Genomic DNA, 19,611 nt, shown 5'->3' on the forward strand with positions numbered 1-19,611 from the left:
TCGTTCAAATTGATAAACTAATTTCACTTTTGAAGTTCATTGAGATACAACAAAGAAAAAAAAGTTAATGCATTGACGACATTTCAGATGGAATCTCTTTGTCATAATGGAGAGCCTTATATGTACTATTTGTACTAGTAGGAAATGATATCAAATTTTTAGAATCATATGACCACTCTTTCTTTGAAGTGAAAAACAGACAAGTTATGAGAGTTGTGAATCAGAACAATTAGTCTAAGATCCCGATATAAAACGACCTTCACCGAGCTGGTTAATGGATAAAAAGTATTTCAAGTCAAATTAAATATATCGTTAAGTATATTGGAAATGGGTTGCCTGAACAATTTCAGTTCAGAATATGATTTTTTTATAATTAAAAAAAATTTTTTTTCAAACATTTCACTGGTGTAGTTAATAGATAAATTACATACCGTTCGTCAGTATAAAGTCTACAGAGTATGCAAACGTTGGGTTGCCTAATTTTTTCCGGCCCCAACTCTTGGGTTGCCAGGTATAAACAGGTAAATCGATAGTAGTAACTTGCACCGGTCTGGTTAATACATCAAAATTACATTAAAATGAAGATTATTTTCTGAACACGGTGGTATAGGGTTGTCTGCGAAAAATCAGTCCAGAATCCCGGTTGTCGAATTTAAAAAAGTAAAAGATTGCGGCAAGCGAATATGTGTGACAGAGAAGTCCGAACAAGCCAGCCTATGCGATGGAGAAGGATACAGCATAGCAGCTGTGTATAGTTTCTCCATTGTGGGAAAGAGAATGCGCATGCTGGTTGCCTGTGGAAATGAAAAGGATAGCGATAGGCCCTTTTGATAAAATAGCAGAATCAATACTTGTAAAAATATGTCCAACAAATGCTACAGAAATACATTTGATTTTTGATCGCTATTTATCACTCTCAATCAAAGACTCAGAACGTAAAAGCCGAAAAGAATTAGATATTCCGTATAAAATTTCGGGACCTCAACAAACTAGACCGAAAAAGTATTTGCAAAGCCTTAAAAATTATCGTTTTAAGGAGGCGTTGGTGCTGTTTCTGGCTGATTATTTGGAGAGCAACCATTTAGTACCAATTCTTGAAAAGAGAAAAGTTTTTTTAACCGTCGACCATCAATGTTACTCTTATTAAGTTCAGGACAATGCCATAAAAAAAAGTTTAAATGTATTCAGAGTAGAATCATAATAACCTGTATTTCCTCTGAAAACCTAGATTATTCACTGGAACTGCTGCAGGTTATTTTATTTCAGAATTGTCGCAATTTGTTTGTCGCAATTTGATAACGGTTTTTGCCGTTTCACTCTGGCCATCCTGTATGTTATGTGATGGGATTTGCCGATAACTTATTCAATTGACACGTCATCAGGGAATTTCACCCAACAGTTTGCAAAACCGCAACACGTGTTCCGCTATACAATAGCTTCGTCAGATGTGTTCTTAACGAATAAATTCTACGTAATCAATTCTTTATATATATATATATATATATATATATATATATATATATATATATATATATATATATATATATATATATATATATATATATATCAAGAATGAAATAATTCGTGGACACAACACTCAAAAAATAGGGGCAAACCCAAATCAAGAATGAAATAATTCGTGGACACAACACTCAAAAAATAGGGGCAAAAATAGGTTTGCCCCTATTTTTTGAGTGTTGTGTCCACGAATTATTTCATTCTTGATTTGTATCATACACACTCGATAAAATCTCTATCTGTATATATATATATATATATATATATATATATATATATATATATATATATATATATACACACTTGCAGGCCGGTTTCGGGCTCATTAGCCACTCATCAGTGCAAGATAGTGGCCATCATCGACCTAAAGTTAATGATATTCCGTAATTGAAAATCGGAATTATTTCAGAGTATTTCATTCCTCTTCCTAAGTTGGAGCAAACAACAAAATGTCACTCTATCTAGTGGACGAGGTACTAACCAACTGCATATCCAAAATTTGCCCGATACCTCTGAATAAGAAAGAAGAGAAAAACTTTCTTATTAGTCAGTGGGCTATGCTTGAAGACTGGCAGTAAACAAATCTAAAGAAATGAACTTTAAACGTTCAAGCCAGTCTCGAATATACTTACACAGTAGGTTGAATGGACTGACGCCTATCAAAATACAATTGTTTCTTAGAGAAAAAATTGATCTTGTTACCCAACCAACCCCTTTTTCAGAAGAATTATTGGATCACTAAACTAGTTAACAAGAAATTTATGTTCGGAATTGAATGGTTGTTTGGTACATAATTGAGACGTCGCGAAGGGTTTTTGTAAATCAAAATTACCCCAATCATTAGATAGCACGGGGTAGAGGATTGATTAAATGGCCACCTAGATTTCCTGATCTAACTCCATTAAATTTTTTTTATTCAAATTAGTTGAACATTTTTTTATATGGGTGTTTGAAAGGGTGATGAAGTATGTATGGTATGGCTGAAAATAATTTGAAATGGATACAATAAAATGTTGAAGAATCAATAATACATTCCATTTAATAGTACTATTTAAGTTAAGATATGAATAATTTGTAGAAAATGAATGTATTCATTTACACAACGTTTCCATAATTTTCACGAAAATGTACAGCTCATTCAATGACCCTCATTAACCTTTCAATGATTTGGAAGTATCGTTAATCCTTCCAAATGATCTCACATCGCAACAGACATCCTCTCACTCCGACCATTTCCCTATTACACTCTTACTTGCACAACTGTCGTTTCTAGCAATTAACCTACCCTTTCTTTGCGTTACGTTCCGTTCATTCTCTAACAAATTTGTAGTAATATTTTCTTTCTAATGCCAGACATCACAGGATGCTTACTTTGAATGATTTGATGTGAAACAAAACAAATTAGGCACTGTCGTAGTCGACAGTGCTGTTACTATACAGTGTGTCAATTTTGAAACTTACAATGGGTTATATCTCAAGAACGAAAGTTGATATCGAAAATGCTTGAAACAGTTTCTAGGATAGTAAGGGGGAACGAAAGTGACGTGAAAGAGAACTCACCCCCATCAACCCCCTAGGCCCCAACCACCAAAACTCAAAAAGTTCAAATTGCAAACCTCTACTTGTGATACATCATTGGAAAGACTATAAAAATGTTATTCGAAGGTATAAATATAATTGTACAGGATGAAGCATTAATTGTGAAACTTCGGCTGAAATGGAATATTTAATGAGGTTTTTGTTGAACTACAAATTTATTAAAAATGTCAATTAAGTAAATGTTCAAAGTGGGTTCCGTTGTTTTTTTGAACAATAATACAGCCTATTGTCAAAGTTTGCACGAACTATAATATCAGCCGGCTTACTATGCCTTTTTTATTTGTAATGCTACCTCCCGGACTATTATTTTGAATGATAAGTGTCCGTCGATTGTTGAATAAAACTTAATTTGCCGTTTTTACGAAACAAGTTGGATATATCTGTTTTTTGGGTTTTGTCACAGTCAATAATTTTTGGTTTGTTTGAGACTTCTAAATGTCAGCTGTAGTTGTCACGATGGTTTACATTATACCTGAGCGCGCGGAGATAATTTTCATATTTGCCTCCCAGAATCAGTGTTATTTAAAAAACAGCTCAAATATTTCATGAAAGGCATCCGGACAAAAATGTAAGTCACGTGTACGTCCGCGATTTAGTTGAAAAGTTTAGAGAAACGGGATCAGTGTAAAATAAAAAAAAAGAACGCCCCAAGATTACTGAATGAAGAAACTCAAATTGAGGTCCTTGAAAATTCTGCAATGGAGCCTACTGCATCAACACGTTAAGTATCTGCAGTGACAGGACTTTCACATGGGTCGGTTAGAAAGGTGTTGAAATTACATAAGTTTCACCCGTACAAAACACAATTTCTTCAATAACTAGGCGATGATAATCCAGACCGACGAATGGAGTTTTGTGAACTCATGACTGAAAGAATTCGCGTTGAAGCGAGAATGTTGAGAAATATTTGTTTCAGTGATGAATCTACTTTTATGCTGAATGGTAATGTAAATAAACAAAACTGTCGGTACTGGGGTGATGCGAACCTGCATCGATTCAGAGAAGGTCACACTCAATATCCTGAAAAACTGAATGTTTGAGCAAGAATATTAGGCGATGCTATAATTGGTCCCTTGTTCATACCAGACAATTTAAGGCAACCAAGGCAACCTGTAGAGGAAGATTTGCTGCACCTCCAACAAGATGCAGCTTCAGTTAGGCACTGGTTGGATACTACTTATCCGAACAAATGGATTGGAAGTAGAGGTCCCATTGAGTGGCCACCGAGGTCTCCAGATTTGGCGCCACCATACTTTTTTCTGGGGGGTCACCTCAAGTCAGTTGTTTATAAAACTCAAGTTGCGTCACTTGGGGAATTGCGACAAAGAATTACGCAAGCGTTGTAGCATTTGAAATGCTACAACACAGAATAATCGATACCTTTTACCTGATACTATTTCAAGAGTGAAAACACTGTATAGAAAAATAAAAAAAAACCGAACAAACCAATATTCAGAGTATTCATTTTCACATCCAGGAAACATCAAAATGTTCGGAGTCCCAGTAAAGTCCATTTGATGGTATGTTTCTTATTTCGCGATTAAATTAATTTCTGGTGATTTTCCAATATCAGCTATGGCTCATACTGTCAGTATGTACACTCTAAAAACATCAGTTTTAATGAATATGAAAAATAATATAGCAGACATCATTTAACATTTTGAACATCTCTGATTGTCTTATCGTATCCTAAACTTTGTCTCTCCGTGGGTGCTGCCCTCAGTGAATATTTCCGTAGCGTGACGGTATTTCATGTTCCTTTTAAAATTGCCATTCCTAGCCAAGAAACTGAAGAGTTCAAATGAGAAGCATTGTCGAGATCACACAAGAAAAATAAGTTTTTGTGGTGGTATCATGAGTTCATGGATCTATAAAACATCACAGATTACGAGCCTTGTCCAGTGAAAAATCTCAGCAAATATTTTTTTTGGACCCTTTCCACTTTGAGGCCACATTCCACCAACGGTAAGATAATAAAAACTGAAGTTCCAAGTGCCCAAATAAGCCCTGTTTCATTTTCAGGCCTCTTTTTCCTTCTCCTCCATTTTATTTATTATATTGATTTCTACCTGAAATCATCATTCGATGTACAAAAGTAGAAGAATAGTACCGACCGGCATTTTGGATCCTTTCAATTTCAACTGTCACCTATGGTAGTTTCTGATCACTCTTTTGTGAAATTCATCAGTAATCATTCTTGGGAAATTGGACGAAGTCTATGTAACCGGCGGCCCTCGAAAGAAATTCCAGATAAGCTATATATATAATTTTTTTTATTTATTTTTTTATTTGCGCTCCAACGAATATTTCGCAAGAAAAAAATATTCTATACAGTTTCTGTTTTACTGGAATTCAGATTAGGAAATATCAGGATTTTATTACTATTTCCAAGGTGTAAGGCAAAGTTATACGTATACGATTGCATATTGCTACAGGAAGAAATATCCTGAAATATATTTTTTTTGAGATTGAACATAATTTATGATATATGTATTTCTACAATGTTTTTCATAATAAATGTTTAGTGTGTGTTCAGAAATCTGTTGCATATCTTTTTATATATATATTTTTTTTTACGACATCATTGATCCTTATAGTTATATTTATCAGTTACATAATTATATATATATATATATATATATATATATATATATATATATATATATATATATATATATATATATATATATATATATATATATATATATATATATATATATTCTCTTTTGATAACTAAACTGATTGGCGCCCAAAGAGGTTAATTTTGTATTTTTCGTCCAACTCACGACCCACAGCTCCCTCGTAAAAACTGAGTAACCGTTTGCAACTGTGTAGCCTTGTTTTATTTTATTCTCTTTGATTTTTTTAAACAACCAAGGTTATAGCGTGTCGCGCCATTACTAAAACAATATTTGCCAAAGTTCGTGCAGAATTTGAAAATAGTCTGTATTATTTTTTACAGGACAACGGAACCCACTGTGAACATTTACTAAATTGACATTTTTAATAAATTTGCAGTTCAACAAAAACCTCATTAAATATTCCATTTAAACAAAAGTTTCACAATTATTGCTTCACCCTGTACAATTACTATTTATACCATTGAATAACATTTTTACAGTCTTTTCAATGATGTATCACAAGTAGGGGTTTGCAACTTGAACTTTTTGAGTTTTGGTGGGTGGGGCCTAGGGGGTTGATGGGGGTGAGTTCTCTTTCACGTCACTTCAGTTCCCCCTTACCATCCTAGAAACTGTTTCAAGCATTTCTCGATATCAGCTTTCGTTCGTGAGATATAACCCATTGTAAATTTCAAAATTGACAGACTATGTTTTTGATGAAATGTTATTTTCAGTAACATGCAATAAAGAGATGAAAGTGGTAACACTGCACAGAATCCTTTGTTTTGAAAACAATGTTAATATCTATAATAAATTGAACCGTATATCTGTAGTTTTACGATTTTGTTAATAATGATACCTACTACATGGGCTGAAAAATTTCGGGCCAAACACATAGATGGTGCTACTCGTATTGCATTCACCAGTAAGTATTGCATTCACCAAAAGTAAGCTTTTACACTGCTTCTTGATGGAAAAAAAATACCGGTCAAGCAAAGCAATGACTTGACAAGTATTATAAGGAATCCGCTCTATCAGGATCAACAATTAAACATTAGTATGCTGACTTCAAACGTGGTCGTAAAGACACCGATGATACAGATCGCAGTGGACGTCCAAATGAAGCAGTAACTTCGGAAAAAAAAATCACAAAATCGTTTTGAACGATCGACAAGTGACGTTAGCTGACAGTGTGAAGATATAAAACTAACGTGTTGGCTTTATATTGCATGAGCATTTGACTATGAGACATCTGTGTTCAAAGTGGGTGCCGCACGAGCTCACTGTTGACCAATAACAAGAACGCCACGATGATTCTGAGCAGTGTTAGGCCATGTTTAATCACAACAAACCGGAATTTTTGCGTCGATATGGATGAAACATGGATCCATCACTTCACACCGGAATCAAAACGATCGTCATCTGAGTGGAGAACAAGTGGTGAACCTCGTCCAAAGTGCCCGAAAGCTCAACAATCGGCTGGAAAGGTTATGACCTCGGTATTTTGGGATGCGCATGGTGTAATATTCATCGACTATCTTGAGAAGGAAAATACAATCAAAAGTGAATATTATATATCATTATTGGAGCGTTTGAAGGCCAAAATTACGGAAAAACGACCCCATTTCAATGCTGCTTCATCAAAACAATGCGCAGTGTCAAAAATCAATGGAAAAGATGGCAAAATTTCATGAAATGGGTTTCGAATCACTCCTGCATATACCATATTTGCTAGATTTGGCTCCCAGCAACTACTGGCTGTTTGCAGAATTCCAAAAAATACTCACCGGTGCGAGATTTCGCTAGATTAAAGAGGTTATTCCTGAAACTGAGGCCTATTTTGGGGCAAAAGTGGTATTGAAATGTTAGAGCGGCACTATGATGATCGTGTTTTCTTTCTTAGGCCCGGGACTTTTCAGCCCAAGTGTTATATAAACTAGAACCAACCGGTTGATCTAATTTTTCCACGCCAAACATTGCTTCTGAAATGTTCCTGGGAGCCTCTTACATGTATTCAAATGATGACTCACGTAACAATTTGGGAAAATACTGTTTTTTGGTCGAGTAGGGAAAATTCTAGTACGAGACGTAGACGAGTCCTCGTAGTCTGCAAGTCTAAATAATCTGTTTTTGGATGTGTTGCGTACACTATTTTTCCGACAACCGGCAAAGAGACACATTTCTTTATTATATTCCTTTGTAGAACACAATTTCGAACATTTCAATTCTTATTTGTATCAAATATTGAAGGTACTAACAGAAACATTACAATTGTAGAATTTCATTTGTTCGGACTTCCATCGTCTGATATTATATAAAATGATTTAAAATACCTGAAAGAATCAATAAATAAAAATAAAATAAATAGCTGAAAATAACAATTATATTACGCAAAATAACTTGAAATGAAATAATAGTGAAATGAAATACAAGTTTAAATAGAACGTTTGAACAAAAACTAAAAATAAAAAAAAAGTTTAGAGATTTCATACCTAGTTACTTCACGACGTTTCGATTGTTAGTAACCACAATCGTCTTCGGACGATGACTGGACTAATTCCTTTACTGTTACTATTTACATGTCATTCGAATTCTTTCACTTATCTTCGCTTTCCCTTTTCCGCTTCACCGATTTAGTGGGAGATGACCGTTTGGCGGGGTTTGGCCATTTTCCGCTTGTTTATGGGCTTCAATATGTTGTGTATCTCTACGCTATCTTGACTGAATACATTGTTGGACAACATGTATGCGGCTTAACTTCCTCCTGAACCAATGTTTCTCCCTGTGTATGATATCAGCCTGGGACCACTCGATGTTATGTTGATCTGTTTAAATCTGTTTAAAATCTGTTTTTCCGTTTACCAGCTGTCGCACCCCTACGAACGACAACCCTCAGAAGAAGGAACTTGTGCGAGCTAAGAATCAACGAGGTCTTACCTTTTAACGTGTGACTCCTAACACGGGTTGAACGATAGCAACTGAAGATCGATCGTTCAGATTAGGGCTTGAACCACCGACCAACACGGCAGTCAATTCGAGTGAGTGAAAAAAGCACCCACGCTGAACCGCTTGGCTACCGACCGTCCAAACATGCTCTGCTTCGCCTGATTTGCTGGTTACCCCTCGTTGTGATAGTTTCTTGTGCTCGTTAATGCGAACATTGAATAACCTCTTAGTTTCTTCAATATGGGATTTTCCTCACTCACAGGATATCCGGTAAATGCAATTCTTGGAATCACAGTTCGCGTTTGGTGGTCTGATTTTCGTGAGGCTGCTACGGATAGTCTTTCGGGATCTGAAGCAGGTTCTGATGTTGTACTTGAATCCAATTCTTCTTATCCTTTTCGATAATCCTCTGATGTAGGAAAGTGCAAGCGCTGTTTGTGACGGCTTTCCTTTCTTGCGAGGTTCCTGATGTCTTTCAGTCAAAGTCTATTCCACCATCTCTTTGGAGTAGCCATTCCGTTGAAGATCATTTTTGATAATGTCCAGTTCCTTCTCGACACCTTCCTTCGTATTACAGAGCCCGAAAGCACGGTCTGATAATGTCTCGATGATTCCCATTTTGGTCGATTGATGGTGATTGGATTCGTGGTGCTGATACTATCCCGTATGAGTGGGTTTTCTGTATACAGATGTTTCCCACTTAGGGTCGGACCTGTTCACCAATACGTCTATGAATGGCAATTCGTTGTGGACTTCCTACTCCATTTTGAAAGTGATGGAATGTCTTAAGCTGTTGATGTGATTCACGAAGGAGTCTAGTTCAGTATTCCCATGACATCGTCAAGGTATCTCAACCAGACACGAGGTTTCGTGTGGGCTTCTTCAATGGCCAGAGTTTCAAACCACTTCATATATATGCTGGCTATGACTAGTGAAAGTGGCGATCCCATTGGCAGTCCCTCATCTTGTGTAAAGAATTCGTCCTTCAGTTGGAAATACAGTCGTACACAGCATCCTAATAAATCCATAAATACTTCGAACCGGAATGTGGGTATAAAAGCTTTCCACATCAAAACTGATTAGTTGATCTTCCTGTGTTATCATTACATGAGAGTTGCATATACGCTATGTTTTCTTCACCCGATAAAAAATGGAGAAGTATAAATATTATATTCGTATTTGTATTGAACACAATAACAGTAATTACTCGTATTTCTTTAAAAAGTCCTACAAAATTGTAATTATTGGTATTACCTCGGGTAGTACCATGGATATAGGCGAACTGTAAACATTCTATTTATATGTATACTGAATATAATAATTGTAATTAATCCGATTTCTTAAAAATATTTTTTTTTCGAACACATTCTTTGGACTTTCGCTTCAATAAAGCTTGTTGCTTCTTATATTCAGAAATGTCTATATTATGGTCTATATTTACCAACGATTCTATGTAAAACACATGTAAAAAACAAATAAACAGGAAAATCAGTTCAAACTGCTTGTACGTGATATACTGACACATCCAGGTAAAGTCATATTTGGGATTTTTGATGAGTTACATATAGAGTAAATTTCACACTTCGGTAAATGACATAATGAGGAGGTACCCTTTTTTTCCAAATACTCACTTAGAATTTATCATATTACTGAAAATATCATAATTTTTTAAATTTTTGATGAGTAATAATATTTTCATGCAGAAACCCTCCATCATAAAATTCCGTATGTAAGACGTGATTGTACTAGCGAGAAATAAATCATTTTTAATTGTCTGATGTCCATACATTTTTTGAGACATCTAAATTTCGGAAGAAACCCTCATAATTTTTTGATAAATTGTTGCATATGTAAATCCCACTTCATATGTCGATCTACCGTGACACCAAAGTATTTCACCGATGTTGCTGAAGGGATTTGTTTGTTCAAGCCTACTTTAAGGGGGCCTAAGTTCGGTAATTCGCTAATATGAGATGAAAATGATGAGTACCAAGTTTTTTGGTAATCAACAGTTGATTCATTGAATTGGAAACATTTCGAAATTTTAGGAAAATCATCTTAAGTTGATGAAGTTTACACTATTATTGAATACTTAATGTGTCTATGTATACTGGATGATTTCGAAGTTTCCATCAATTCTTGAAAATAAGCAATGAAAACATTTTAGGAGAATGTCGAAATATTATTTGTATTCCTCCAGTCCATAAACCGTTGACAAAGTTTTTACTTAACTTTCATAGATTTTTATGGTAAAATATTTTTTACTGCATTTTCTGCTTCCTCCCATATGTGTGGAGGAGTCGATGGTAATTCTTCTATATCGCTGATGTCAGACATATTGATGATATAATTATTGGAGTTCAGCTATAATCTATGAAAATTTAATCAGATATCATTCACAGGATTCCTACAAAATATAATGAATGAAAAAATGAAATTTCACTTACATGGATCACTGTCATTCTCACTGGTAGTCATCCGATGTTTCGCGTATAATACTTGCCTTATCGGCTCTTCGAAAGTATTTTTCCTCCTCATTTCGTGACAAAGAATCGTAATTTTATGTACGAATCGAGTGTCTTTTCTCATAATGTTATCTGTATCTGGTACTGAAGAGTTAAAAAGACAAGTGTCTTATTCCGAAACACCGGGTTCCGCCATTGGGGATGATAGTAAAATTAGCTTCTTTCGTATATTATATTGTGTAGCAATCCTGTGAATGATGTCTGATTCAATTTCAAAAGTATTAATTCTTTCATGTAATTCAAACTCAAATTTATTAACAAATGTACAATATCAAATGAATGTCTATAAATATTAAAAAAAATTGTTGGTACATTCATAATATTTTAACACAGTCTCTTAAGTGTAAACACTTGTGTTTGACTGGGTTGGTTGAAAACTGAAGATTATGTCAACTGTTAATAGATATTGTTAATAAAAAAAAATTGAAATGAAGAAAAGTATCAACAATAGTATTTTAGAATAAGGATTAAATAAATTATCTGTTGAACTGAATTATTTCAATATGAGTACATTTTCAATTTTTTCTCTATTATCTGATATCCAATTGTGTAATGTTTTTTAAAATGCTGTTGTTCTCAACTTTTTAATTTCTAGTGCAATTATATTGTAAATTTTACAACCACATGTGCTGTGTTGTTGCATCAAATGTAGACTACACTTAGCAACTTGAAAGCATTTATTAGTCTTTGATCTTGTATTATACTGATGTTCAATTATGTCAGTATTTGCAAAAATTTTTTTATATAGATGGTACTGATTTTGTAAAATGTTTGTCTGAGATTTAAAATGAAATATTTTCTGAATACAACTTTTGAAGAAAATCCGAAAGGTTTTTAAACATAATTTTTATTGCATATTGGTGAATAGATTCATAATGTTTACATGAAACTAGTTGTTTGGAGAGGATTTTTTTTCCAGTTTCTGTTCGAAAGTGGATATTTGCATTATCCACACATTTTTGAAATTGATTGCTTTGTTCTTTTCTTTGGAAGATTCTCATATATTTTCATATTTAGATGGAGGAATAGAAAGCAAAAACGTTTCTCCTCTCAAGATAGACCCCTTTCAATTCATGGTAGTTAGGTGTTATTACAACTCGTGCTATAACAAGTCACATACCGGGCTTATAACCAACATCACTGGCCTATTTTTTTGTTTTTTTCATATTCCAGTATTTGCTCATTTATCGAAATCATCTTCTGAAAATTGGCCTATTAGGATCGTGCGACAGTTTTAATTACAGAAGAGACGCTAGCAATACAAAAAAATCCCGAGGGATCCGAATATACTTGCGATGGCAAGACTGAAACACGCCATTATGAATAAAAGTTTTACTCATTTCTTGAGGTTAATGAAGCAAGATAAATGTCTCCGTCTTAATTGCTATATTAACATTTACAGACCATTTAATGCCTCACAATGTAGTGGGATTTCAAGTGTACCCCGGGGAACAATGGATAATGATTGGTATGCTCGCTACGAACTTCAAGAAACTTGTTTTACTTTGTAACTACATTAATAATTGTACCAGTAAAATACATGTACAAGATCTCGGTATTCGAAAGAGAGAAACATTACCGCACATCGTAATTACATGAAATTGGATTCATTTGGAGATAGAACAGATATAATAATGCCGCCGTTAACTGCGAACAAGCAAATAACTTTGAGCTTTGAATTTCACTTGGTATTATTTCTTTTCAACTAATGGCCCATTCAATAGAAGGGGGGTTTCTCGCAAAAGGTATGGCAGTTCTAAATTTTTTGTATGCTGTTATGGATGGTTCAAAATAAAAAAGGCACAGTACACTTCTGAAAAACTCAAACCATAGTAAACCGAAGTTGAACTATTTAATATTGACATTGATCAACTTGAGACAAGCTTAGGTTATTAATTAATTGATTGAATCAATATGAGAATGTAGGGAAAGGTTATTTATTAATAAAATATTTTATTGATTATTTTGGGTATGTACACATATTACAGCTACCATAAGCTGATTGTTCGTTTTGTGGGATTTGTAGAATTCTATAATGGTTAGAATGGCTTTTATATTTCAAATGTCAATAAAAATTATTTGTTTATTTTTACACCATCATATAAACATTCATATAAATTTAGGATTCCAGGTATCTTTAGTTCCACTGATTTGATTTCAATTGGGTAGCATTTTTTCTGTCTTCTTTTTGTACGAGATTAGGTTAGGTTGTGTCTAAAGTGAGTGGGTCTATTCGACCTTCCACCACAACCCGCAAGGATTTATTGTGGCTTACACCTATTCACACTCGACCAAATACACCCAGCTTCTCAACGAAGCCGATTAGTTTGAATGGTGAGTGATCTTTCAGGGCAGATGGCAAGAGTACGGCTCTGCTGAACTCTAAAAACCTCATTCGGTCCCCAGCGGGGCAGACACAACGTATATAAGCTTTAAATCCTTTTTGTAGAATTTAATATTGAAATACTCAAAAAAAAAGAACTCGAAGATTCTCACGGATAAAGTATGATGAGCTGTTTTCTCGGGTTTCGCTCCGTGTTCTGTGTATTTTCTCCCCATAAGGATTATTTTCACAACGTTTCGGCAAAGTCTCATTTGCCATCTTCTGGTGATGTCTGGTTTTTTCAACTAGACTAGTTGACATCACCAGAAGATGGCAAATGAGACTTTGCCGAAACGTTGTGAAAATAATCCTTATGGGGAGAAAATACACAGAACACGGAGCGAAACCCGAGAAAACAGCTCATTATATATATATATATATATATATATATATATATATATATATATATATATGAGTCATCATATTTTTTGAAAGACATTGTTCTCAGTATCTTTTTTAAGCTATTAGTAATTCGTTTATTGTACAGTTACCAAAGTTGATCAGACAATAACTGAATGAAGATTGAATATAAGCATAGTAATAGATAGCTCTTCAATATTTTCAATGGAACAAAATTACGGAGAATTCGAATTACAAAACATTGTTTCGACATTTTACTCAAAATATAATCAATGTGCTTGTTCCAAGATAGTTGAGCATCAATGTTCAAACCTAAAAATTTTACAATTGAAGTTTGTTGTATTAACTTGCATTTAATTTGACGAGAACACTGCGATGATTCTCATGTAATGAAAAGAAAATTGTATTAGTTTTTGAGCTGTTCAGAATGAGACCATTTTGAGAACAATATTTTTGCATATTAGCAACTGCTTGATTGACCTGACTCGGCAATCCCTCATAATCTGAAGACTTCAGAGTGAACGAAAAATCGTCGGAAAATTGCACTGTACATTATTGACGATTACTGTTGTTGGTGTCATGTACGAATAAAAGAAAGAGAATAGGTCCTACGACGCTACCCTGGGGAACACCGGTGGTAACGACACAGGTTCTAGAGTTGAACGTCCCAGCCTCCAGTTTAACCCTCACAGTTTGCGTTTTGCAACACAGATAAGATCTCAACCAATCCAGAGATGAGCCACGAATTCCTAGACAAAACAGCTTGCTCAAAAGTAAATCGTGATCAACAGTGTCGAAAGCTCGTGACAAGTCGAATAGAACACTTATCGTTTTTTCACCTCTATCGAGATTAGAAATTACTTCATTGACTAAATTCACCGTGGCATCCTGAGTGGGTTTGTCAATTTGGAAGTCATATTGACAGTAGTCTGGGATGATTTCATACTTCTTGCAAAAAGAAAGTAGTCTTCTTTGATAAGTTTTCTCGAATATTTTGGAAAATGTAGATAATAACGCAATTACTCTGTAATTGGAAAACGAGTGCTTGTCATTTCTCTTATGGGTAGGCATTATTATTGCATATTTGAGTCCAGTAGGGAATATACTTTCAACTAAGGAGATATTAATGAGGTATAAGAGGGGTTCGATCAAATTTTCAACCACCTTGAACAAGAGGTTGCAAGGTACTTCATCCACTCCACTGGAAGTTTTAGAAGATATCGACTTCACTATCTCGAGTAGTTCTGTGTCACCCAGATGATATAAAAAAAGGGATTTGGAGTTGATGTCACAGTTATTTACTAAAATAGGAGATGTTTCTTTGACTACTTTTTGGACAGAATTCAAGAAGTAATCGCTGAATGTTTGAGAGATATCAACCACCCTCGTCTACAGATAATTCATTTTCATTCATAACATATTTTGGAAAGAACAGGCTTTTTTATCACATGCGGTATTCTGTTTGATTACAGTCCAGGCAACCTTAGATTTATTTTTGGCTTCAAGAAATGTGTGGCCGAAGTAAGACTTCTTTAAAGTTTCTATCTTTTGTCGATGCTGTTTCAAAAGTAATTTATATTGTTGGTTAATGATTTCATTAGATCGGATTTTACTGATGTGGAAAATATCTCTGAGTAATTTTCCTTCATTAACGATATCCTTAGTTATCCAAGGTTTATTGTTATAAGATTTTATATGTGTATTGGTTTGATGTAATTCCTGAGGAAAGGCTTTATCGAATAGGTTGAGAAATGAGTCATAGAAAATAGAGAATTTTTTATCAGCATTACCGTTTGCTGGAGTATATAGATAGCCAATCCTCACGAACCAATAAAGCATTCAAAAAGTGAATGTTTTGATCACAGAAGGATTTTTTAAGAAAATAATTGGTTATCTTTACAGTAGGAGCGGTGATTGGTGAAAATATATATTGGAGTACATGAATCGAGAAATCTATGTGACTGATGGTGGAATTAGAGATATTGTATAACGCCTTGGAGTGAGCCAGTCCTAGAAGATTCTGCCAGAAATCAATAAATCTTCTTGCCATCCAGGTGTTTGTTCGAGTTACTCTTAGTAATGATTCTCAAAATCGCAACTCTGAATGTTAGATCGATATTTGTTGGGTTCGACCATTTGAAAGAGATTATGAGTGAATGCAATTTTGTTTTGATAGTTACAAGAGAAACATGGCTTTCGCCAAATATTTCACAGCACATTGTTTATGTACAGGGTTACGGAATGATACGAGAGGATTATCTGGGTAAAGGATGAGGAATAGCTATATACTATAAATCTAACATTAAATTGAAAAAATTGAACACCCCCTGTGAAAGTATCTATAAAATAGACAGAAATTAGTATCTCCAATCAGGCGAATGTTTTTTTTTCTGGATGGAATCCAGCGGCTTTAGGGTATACTTACGGGCGGAGCTCCATACATGAGAACGATACTCCAAAGAAGGTCTGATCTGTGCTTTAGAAAGCATCAAAAGTTGCTGAGGTGTGTCTGTTTTCTGGTTCGGAACAGTGTTCCAAGCTTTTGGGAAGCAGCATTCGCAATTCCAGCGACATGATTGTGACAAGACATATTGGTGTCCATTTCAACCCCCAACAAAATTATCAAAGCAGAAAGCGGAATCTTCTGTCCTGTTATATCCCGTTCGAAGACATTTACCTTTTTGGAAAAAACCGATGCCTGGGTTTTGTGACATTGAACTGAACCCGGTTACTTTCACCCCAATTCGAAATCACTTCTGGATCCTCATTAAGATATGCAACATCCTGCTGTCGGTGAAGATGTGCATCCGCAGCTGATGTCCTGTCGCACTTAGTAGATCTGTAATGCCATACTTTTCACGGCTCAGATTGTTCCTCATCATTTATCGGTGATTCACTCAACACTGAAATATGGTCTGAAAATCCTGATGGAGACCTTTCGGTGATTTTGCAAATTTCTAGATTGGTTGTTAGGCATTGATCCAGAAGACTAGCATATTCTCCATCACAGTCAGGAATTCTCAGTTATAATCGTAATATCATTATTATCAGTAATATCAGTTATTGAATCCAATGCATTCATTATTCTAAACATTTCACCATTTTCGACGCTCATCTGAAAAGCAACAACAAAAACAAATGTTTCATTTCGCGGAATCATCAGAGAAAAGCTCGCTAAAGAGAACTTCCGATGAGAAATATTTATTGCAAGTTGTTGAAAGGAAGCACCTGAGGGCGATATAGTAGATATTTCTTTCCCGATAACGCTTCGGAAGCGACATTTTATTTCTTTTTAAGGCCATCGGTACTGTCCAATTCAGTAAATGAACGGGCTGCAGTTAAATAAAAGGCGTTTTATTACCCATTTCATACCCCAGATGTATCATTCTCGAAATCGCAAATGAATTCCTACTTAGTTTTTCTCTGAATTCAAACACATTCGGTATGAATAAAAAGACAATTTGATAATGTTCATGAAAAGCACCATTTTGTTATTCATGATTACATAGCACTGAATTCGCCCTTTGAAAAATGTGTGTACATAGAACATTTATGGCAGAAACCAAAATATACAGTGTGATCAAACTCAAGTCTACAGAAGCGCAGAAGGACCACATCTTTTAATTATTTGTGTTTTGGAAATCACGACTTGGAAACTTTAAATTTCGACTCCAACCTTGTAATTTCGAAATTACAAAATCTAACTCGAAATAACGACTTTGAAACCCGAAATTGCGAGTTGAATCTCGAAATTTCGAAATTACGAGTTTGAACTCGAAGTTTTGACTTCTATTTCGAAATTTCGACATAAAACTCGAAATTACGACGTTGAAACTCGGAAATATGGTTTCAATCTTGAAGTTTTGACTTTCATCTTGAAATTCTGACTTTATTTTCTTAAACTCATGTCAACACACAAATGATGAATAAGGAAAAATCACAGAACAAGATTGTTTCTATATCTCCGCCATTATCTGAATTTCAGGGTGTCAAATTATTGGGTTTTACTCTGTACAATAGGCTAAATTGGTCAAGCCATATATCAAGTTTAAAAAGTAATCTATCGAGTGCCTTATTTTTACTTCGGCAGTTGAAACTAATAACCAATTTCACTACGTTGAAAAAGTATTTTGCTCAATCATACAGTCTCTCATTTCTTATGCAATTAAACTTTGGGAAAATTCTAGTGACGCCCAATGCATTTTTATATTACAGATAAAAGCTCTGAGAATTCTTGCTGGAATTGGTTTTGGGAATTCTTGCCGTGAATCATTCATCACTTATGAAATTACGTCGGTACCTTCTTTGTATGTTCTGTATCTGTAGAGTAGGGAGGGTGGAGTAGTGACCTGTCCACCTTTCCAAGAAGGTGGACAGGTCACTAGGAGGCATCTCCTTTATATCGGCAGCTGGAGGCCAAGACTCGCCGAACACACTCTCTCTTATTGACGATAACTCCGAACATTCGCATAGGACATGCCTGATAGTTTCATCTTCCTGTTCACAGATCCTGCATATAGGTGTGTTCACTAGTCCCATATTGTGGAGATGTTTCCTTCCTGTTGTTCAGCGTAGATTTTTCCTGGTCATCGCCAGATATTTCTTCGGCGCCAGCTTCCCAGGGTCGCCAAGGGTGATCCTCGCAAGATTGCATCCTTGGATTTCATCCCATCTCTTTAGTAATTGAGCATGAGTGTGATGTTTGGCTAGTTCTGCAAATGTCGAAGTCCCAAAATTCTTAGTCCAGCCGCTTTCTTGGCTGAAGAGTCGGCAATGCGATTACCTTCACACCTGTCGTGCTTTTTATTCCACCTCAGAAAAATGTTATTATCTACCGAGGCTTTGGCAAAATCTTGGTGGCACTCTAGTACTAGCCCTGAGGTTACACGTTGTATGTTCGAAACTAATAAGGCTTGTCTGCTATCAGTGCAAATTGTTATGTTTTTGCCAGACATTCCTTTTCTGGTTATTTCTTTTGTGGCGATTGAGATACCAGCCAGTTCTGTTTGAACCACCCTGGTATTTTTTTGTATCCCCCACTAAATCCTTAGGCTTAGTGATATGGAGTACACTCCACATCCTGAGCCTTTGTGGTTTTTGAGCCGTCTGTATATATGAGTATTACATTTGTAGCATCTAACACTGTGTTCTGTTTTATTTGTATTTTGTAGGGTTTATCAAACACAAACCTGGGTTTAACTGCATCACTGGTTGCGTGCAGCAGAGGTTGGCAGTAAGCGATTCTACCCATGGCTCAGCCTCAATTGACCCATTCCTACTTCGAGGTTTACACCAGTCGTGCGCAATCGTAACATGGCCATTAACGCAACCTCCTTAAAGTTCAGGTCCAGAGGGGTCAGACCAGTAATTAAATACATTGCCGCGGTTGGTGTTCTTCTCATGGCTCCTGTAATGATTGAAAATGCCAAGCTTTGTATGTTTACTCAAGCCTATTAGATATTTACAAAAGCCCTTGTTTCCCAAACAATCCAGTTTACACAACCATGATACACGTAACAGCAATTTCATTAGGCCTCAACGTTTCAGACTGATGAAATCACAAATAAACTTCTATGATTTCAGATTGTATAACACACTTCCTGCCAATATTGAAAATATGAATATGGTTTTGTAAAAAAAATACTGAAAAAAACTGTTT

At 35.2% G+C, this 19,611-nt stretch overlaps 1 protein-coding gene across 2 annotated transcripts in view; it reads left to right on the forward strand.

The window, feature by feature from the left end:
• Nucleotides 1–19,611, forward strand: part of LOC111505249 (uncharacterized) — a 265,863-nt gene that overhangs the window by 19,929 nt on the left and 226,323 nt on the right. The window lies entirely within an intron of this gene.

This window comes from Leptinotarsa decemlineata, unplaced genomic scaffold, assembly GCF_025532065.1.
Source record: "Leptinotarsa decemlineata unplaced genomic scaffold, Ldec_3_MD MMD2_tig00003736_RagTag_RagTag, whole genome shotgun sequence".
Classification (NCBI taxonomy): Eukaryota; Metazoa; Arthropoda; class Insecta; order Coleoptera; family Chrysomelidae; genus Leptinotarsa; species Leptinotarsa decemlineata.